General features: G+C 41.2%; 1 pseudogene; it reads left to right on the forward strand.

The window, feature by feature from the left end:
* Positions 1 to 989: 989 nt before the first annotated feature.
* On the forward strand, positions 990 to 1,472 carry LOC100454695 (developmental pluripotency-associated protein 3-like; annotated as a pseudogene).
* Positions 1,473 to 7,553: the final 6,081 nt, after the last annotated feature.

Genomic DNA, 7,553 nt, shown 5'->3' on the forward strand with positions numbered 1-7,553 from the left:
GCCATCCTCTGGTTATTATGATGATGATACAACAACAATAATTCTTATCGAATGCTTACTATGGGCCAGGCACTGTGATAAATGCTTTACATATAGTCAGTGAATTTAGGACATGTGGACATCAAGCCATCAATGACAATCTGGCCTTTTAAACTCTTCTCTCTGGGCATATCAGCATGTATTAGGGAAGTAGGACCATCAGAAGAGCCAGTGTTGGTGGCATACGAATGTCTGTGTTAGTCAAAGTCTTGGAAGGAACTAAATGACATGCTCATAGGGTTAATTGAGGAGGATGAAATGAAAGAACTGTGTCAAGGATTTGGGCATGGTTGAGGAAAACAATAAGCATCAAGGAATACCTAGGGACTAGCAGCATTGGGGCTGTTACCTCCCCTAAGCTTGAATGGACAAGAAAGAGAAATGGTGCTTCCAGGGTGCAGTGAGATCTGTAGTCAAGGGAGGGGAGCTGCCCTACAGATGCGGTAGTGGGAGATAGAGGATCCCAGCCATGCCAAAACCATGGTGAGGCAGGGAGCATCCAGAGAATGCTCAGAGCACTCTCCTCCTGCTTGCTTCATCTCCTGTTGCTACCTCTCCATGGCCAAACTGTGCTAGAAGCCAGAGAGTGATGGGGCCAAGGTGATGCAGCCCATAATTATCTCCTCCTGAAGCAGAGAATAAAACAGAGAAGGGCTGAGAATGAATCTATCTAGAAGAGCAAACAGAATAACCTGCACAAAACCACTGACCATCAAATCTACTCAAACTTGAGTAAATTCATGTTGACTACATGAAGAACATTACAGGGAAGTGAAGAATCTCGACAGTTAAGACAAGCAAGACTGGCAGAGCTTAAAAAGTTAAAAAGAGGTTGGAGCTCCAGTTTTCAGTCTCTTTCTGGGCTACTTTATAGCAATTTGAGGCTCCGTCATCAGTTTCTGCTAGGTTTCAAAGATCCAGGAGAAGCTTAGTGTTGTGTCAAGATGCCGATGGACCCATCACAGAAGTTTAATCCAACCTCCATCCCAGAGTCTTCACAAATGCTCACCAAAGAAAATTCCCAGGACGATTCAGGGGACTCTCAAATCTGCTCCGAGACGTTGATAAAGAACCTTAGTAACTTGACTATCAATGCTAGTAACGAATCGCCTTCCCCTCTACCCTAAGGTTTACTCCATGAACAGTCTACAAGAGCAACAATACTCAGGGAAATCACAGATGACTTGCTTTACAGGAGGAGAGGAGTGAGAACATTGCTGTCTGTGCAGAGAGAGAGGATGGCAAGATTCAGATACATGTTACTCGGCGGAGTTCGTACGCGTGAAAGAATACTAACAAACACTGGGCTTAAGGGAGTTAAGAAGAAATCAAGACCATTCAGATGTCCCTGCAGTTTTTGCTTGTCTAATGGATGGGATCCTTCTGAGAATGCTAGAATAGGGAATTATGACACCAAGCCACTTCAGCCATAAACCTTATTCTTGCACCTTTTTTTCTTGCTGGTAATTTTATATAGCAGATTGAGAAAGCTACTCTATGCTAGTATAGACTATACACCAATAATTTTGATAATGAGTTCTAGGATATATTTTTCTTCTTGTATCTTTTTCTTCCTACTATGATACTAGTAATTTATAAGGGACTTGTGTAATTTGAACGTATTTGAATAACTTTAGCTCTACTGTTTGATTTGACCCAAAGAAGCCAAGACGACGTAAGTATTCCCATGTGTCTTAGAAGCCCAAAGTCAATGAGATGAAACCCAACGTCAAGAAATTGAAGCAAAGTTACTTGTGGATAAAGAAAACATTAGGTAGTTTGGCTATAGCATAATAATTAGATTTTCTGGCTTTCAAAAATTTGGATTGCAATCACAGCAAACTTTGTTATTTTTACAGTTTTCAGTACAAAAAGTGTTTATATAGAAACAATAAAGTTGACATTTGAGTACCTTTAAAAAAAAAAGTTAAAAAGAAAGACAAGCTTTTATTTCCTGCTACAACTACTGAAGATGCAAAAAAGGTAAGGGGCATTAGTTAGCAACCAGTGTCTATTATTCCTCTTTCTGCTGTCATTGTTGAAAGATGAAAGTTCATGCAAGCAGGCTCCATTCTTGCAAATGACCTAATTATCATATTTAGTTGAATGTAAAAACCCCAGTTTTGCTGATGAATCTGAAACATCACAGCCAATCACTTTTGCCTTCCCATTTTCCTGTCTAACATCAACTGATTAAGATTGGGAGTATCTTCTGTTTGTTAAATGAAGCACAATTCTTCTGGATGATATCTTTATATTTTATTTTTTTGTTGTGATAAAATATACAATACCTAAAATGTACCTTTTTAACCATTTTTAAGTTTACAATTCAGTGGCATTAAGTACTTTCACATTGTTCTGCAACTATCACCACTATCTATCTTCAGAACTTTGTCAACATCACGAAAAGAAATTCCGTATCTATTAAACAATATGTCCCATTTCCCTTCTCCCCAGCCCCTGACAACCACCATTCTACTTTCTGCTTCTGTGACTTTGCTTGTTGTAAGTACCTCACATGAGTGGAATCATATAGTATTTGTCCTTTTGTGACTGGCTTATTTCACTTAGCACAATGTCATCAAGGTTCATGCATGTCATAGCGTGTATCAGAATTACCTTCCTTTTTAAAGACGGAATAATATTCCACATTATATGTACATACCATATTTCATTTATCCATTCATCTGTCAATGGACACTTGGCATGCTTCCACCCCTTGGCTAATCTGAATAGTGCTGTTCTGAACATGGCTGTGCAAATATCTGTTCTAGCCCTCATTTTCAATTCCTTCGGGCATCTACCCAGATGTGGGATTGCTGGATCATATGGTAATTATATGTTTTAGTTTTTGAGAACATGCCATACCATTTTCCATAGCAGCTGCAGCATTCCCACAGCAATGCAAAAAGGTTCCAATTTCTCTACATCCTCACTAATGTTGCAGAACTTTCTCCTTAGTTCAGCCAAAACCAGGCTCTTGTCACACGACCAGGAAAGATTACGCTTGCGGACATATACAAGAGTAAGGAAAACGGAATTTATTGGGCAAAAAGGAAAAAGGCAAAACAATTCTTAGCAAAGAGAGAGAGTCCCGCTAGCAGATTTACTGCCTCACAGATTGAATCCCAGGTCACCACACAGGAACAGGAGAGGCCAGGCTCCTCCCCACTACAAACGCCATGAACTTCCCGAGGCTCCATCCCATCCTCCCAGTGTGCAGGTGGGCATTATTCAGAAAGAATCAGTCAGGAAATGGCAGGCTTCATCCAGAACCAGCGGTCCGGTTTTTCAGCCTTCAGGCTGCTTTAGGCTCAAGGGCGGGGTTTTGCCAGGGGACTTTTGGCTGCTCCCTGTCTCTATCACTAACACATATTTACTGTTTCTATTTTATTTTATTTTATTTTATTTTTTTGAAGACAGAGTCTTACTCTGTTGCCCAGGTTGGAGTGCAGTAGCACAATTATGGCTTACTGCAGCCTCAACCTTCTGGGCTCAAGCAATTCTCCCACCTCAGCCTCCCAAGTAGCTGGGACTACAAGTGTGCACCACCACACTTAGCTAATTTAAAATTTTTTTTCTAGAGACAGGGTCTCACTATGTTGCTCAGACTGGTTTTGAACCCCTGGGCTCAAGTGAGCCCCCTGCCTCTGCCTCCCAGAGTGCTGAGATTATAGGTGTGATCCACCATGTCCGGACTTAAAAAAAAATAATAATAATAGTCATCATAATGGGTATAAAGTGGTATTTCCTTATGGCTTTGATTTGCATTTCCCTCATAATTAGTGATGTTGAGCATGTTTAAATGTACTTATTGGTCATTTGCATATCTTCTTTGGATAAATGTTTGTTTAGGTCTTTTGTCCATTTTTAAGTTAGGTTATTTGTTTTGTTGTTGTTGAGGTGTAAGAGTTCTTTATATATTCTGGGTATTAATCTCCTATAATATATATAATTTGCAAATATTTTTTCTTATTCCATGGATGGCCTTCCTACTCTGTTCATAATGCCTTTTGAGGCACAGAAGTTTTTCATTTTAATGGAGTCCAATCTATGTATTTTTTGTGGAAGATTTATTTTATCTTATTTTATTTTAAGACAGAGACCTCAGCTCACTGCAACCTCTGCCTCCCAGGTTCCAGCGATTCTCCTGCCTCAGCCTCCCGAGTAGCTGGGATTACAGGTGCATGCCACCACGCCCAGCTAATTTTTGTATTTTTAGTAGAGACGGGGTTTCACCATGTTGGCCAGGCTGGTCTTGAACTCCTGATCTCAAGTGATCTGCCTGCCTCAGCCTCCCAAAGAGCTGGGATTACAGGCGTGAGCCACCATGCCCGGCCAAAGATATCTTTTAATGTAGGCTTTGCACAGCTAAAATTTTTGAAGAGCAAGGCTCAGATTGGATGTGGTTTTGGTTGTGGTGGATTTTTATTCTATTCAGTTTACAGCAGAGCAAAAAGAATAAAGGCTTAGGTTTCATAACTCACAAAACTGCCCTAACTGATTCATATACTTTGGATGATTCCATCATATGTCCAGCACTGAAATTTTTCCTCATGGCAATTTGAGGGATACAGGTCTCCCTGCCTCCTCTCTGGTCTATTGGATGCTCTAGTATCCTGCTGGGAGGCACCAGCAGGGAGTCAGATGAAAGTTACTCTTTCACTTGTAGGTCACAGTGTATTAGTCTGTTCTCGCATTTCTATAAAGAAATACCTGAGGCTGGGTAATTTATAAAGAAAAGAGGTTTAATTGGCTCATGCCTCCTCAGGCTGTACAGGAAGCATGGATGCATCTGCTTCTGGGGAGACCTCAGGGAGCTTTTATTCATGATGGAAGGGAAAGCAGGAGTCGGTATCTTACATGGAAGGAGTGAGATACAGGGAGAGAGAGAAAAGAGAGAGATAGAGATGGGGAGTGTGTCAGACACTTTTAAACAACCAGATCTCATGAAAACTCACTATTGGGATGACAGCAGGAAGCAAGATGGTGTTAAACCATGAGTAACCACCCCCATGATGCAATCACCTTCTACCAGGCCCCGCCTCCAGCATTGGGAATTACATTTCAGCATGAGATTTGGGCAGGGACACAAATCCAAACCATATTACACAGTAACCCAACTCATTTTCTTAAGCAAAGACAAACTTAAAAATGCGGAAAACAGTTAAATTCTGCTCAGAAATAATTAGCTCCTATAACTGAAAGAGAGAGCGGTATCCTGGCTTCAGGCATGGGTGGCTCCACGTTTGCAAACAATGTCCCAGCTCTGCTCTTCTTGGGTTGGCACCATTTTTAGTTAGTACTTTTTTTTTTTTTTTTTAAGACGGAGTCTCTCTCTGTCGCCCAGGCTGGGGTGCAGTGGCGTGATGGCAGCTCACTGCAAGCTCCGCCTCCCGGATTCACACCATTCTCCTGCCTCAGCCTCCCGAGTAGCTGGGACTACAGGCAAGTGCCACCACGCCCGGCTAATTTTTTGTGGTTTTTAGTAGAGACGGGGTTTCACCGTGTTAGCCAGGATGGTCTCGATCTCCTGACTTCGTGATCCACCCATCTCGGCCTCCCAAAGTGCTGGGATTACAGGCGTGAGCCACCGTGCCCAGCCAGTACTTCTCTTTATGATAACAAAATGATGCCTGTTGGCTCTTAAATTATTTCTTACCCTCTCAGCAGCTCCAAGCAGAAAATAAGTTCTCTTTTCCTTATAGTTCTAAGAAAGTCCCTGTGTGGTCTTTTATCTTAAAACTGACTACATTGTTGCCTCCACGGTTGAGTAAACATCGGTGGGTCAGCTGAAGTGCTTTCTTTGTTGGGCAGACACGTTCTCTGATGAACAACTATGGTCAATATTGACCCCTGTTACACTATGAATGTATTTCTTCCCATCATTAACTTGCTTCAGCTCTTACATGGAGGAGCTACTCATACTGATGGTACATTATTCAGGGCTGCATGAAGATGCCCCTGCTCCCAAGACGCAAGGGACCAGTGGGCTAAGAGTAGCAGAAAGAAAAATCCATAGAAATATTTTGTTTTGGAAACCAACATTTAGGCGTAGATCACTGCCTCACGTAGTATTTCAAAGTAAACAGAATCAGTTTCACTAATCACCCAATTCTGCTTGTTTTTAAAAAATATAAACACCAGCTAGACTGAAGACTTGAACAGAACTGAGTGTGTGTGCATATAACATAAGGAGAAAAGCTGTGAGTATAAGAAAAATGCCTATCTTATTTTCTGACACCTGTCCAAACAAGCAGAGGAAGGTGAAGACAGAAGACCATTTCGGCATATTAAATATGAGAAAGAAATAAAAATACTCTGGGGCCTATGAGCCAATGATCTATCCTCTGACATAACTGTTATTTCTATAAAGTACAATTTTGAAGCTACTTGACAGCTGAAAGTTGAAAAATTACTTGTTTATCTTTTTCACTCCTCCTTAAATGCCAAGTTTACATTTTACTCTTCGTACCACTATGTTACTTTCTACCTATTCTGCAGGCAGTCAATTTAAAATATGATGTATTTGGCTGGGCACAGTGGCTCACACCTGTAATCTCAGCACTTTGGGAGGCTAAGGTGGGCGGATCACCCAAGGTCAGGATTAAACACTAGCCTGGCCAACAGGGTGAAACCCCATTTCTACTAAAAATACAAAAATTAGCTGGGCATGGTGGCAGGCACCTGTAATCCTGACCACTTGGGAGGTTGAGGCTGGAGAATCACTTGAACCCAGGAGGCAGAGGTTGTAGTGAGCCAAGATCGTACCACTGCACTCCAGCTTGGGTGACAGAGCAAGATCATGTCTCAAAATAATCATAATCATAATCATAATCATAATGAAAAGATTTATTTGCCTCCTTATGAAAGAACATTTTAAAATAAAATAAAGTGTAACATATTCCCACCCCAGGACCTTTGTACTTCCTGTTCCCGCCACCTGGAACACTCTCTCCCTAGAGAGCTATATAGCTCACTCCTCCACTTCATTCAGGTCTCTGTTCAATTGCCACCTCATTATAGGGGCTTTTCCAATCACCCTATCAAAAATAGCCTCCTCCGACCCCATCACTCTCTCTCTACATTTTCTTACAACACTCATTCCTACCTGATATTTTATACATTAACTTATTTTTATCTGTTGTCCCCAATAGACTGTAAGTACTACAAGGGCAAAGACATTGCTTTGTACCCAGGCACTGCTTTATCTCCAGCACACAGAACACTGCCTTGTACATAGTAAGTGTTTAATGTATAGTATACGGTGAACATATCTCAATCTTTTTTTCATTGCTACAGACAAGACAGCGTTGTTCCCATGCAAGGGCACACTCCCACGGGGATAAACACATCATGGTAAAGCTTAAAATTAATTTTCTGGCAAGTACAACCAATGGTGGATTTTGTTTCAGTTGGAAATGGGGGGTGGAACTCAAAAGCATTTTACAATTATGTCAGTGATAAAGATCACCTATTTAAAGATCCAAAGCTCTTATAAGGGAAAAATAGAA

The sequence above is a fragment of the Pongo abelii genome, chromosome 10, assembly GCF_028885655.2.
Source record: "Pongo abelii isolate AG06213 chromosome 10, NHGRI_mPonAbe1-v2.0_pri, whole genome shotgun sequence".
NCBI lineage: Eukaryota > Metazoa > Chordata > Mammalia > Primates > Hominidae > Pongo > Pongo abelii.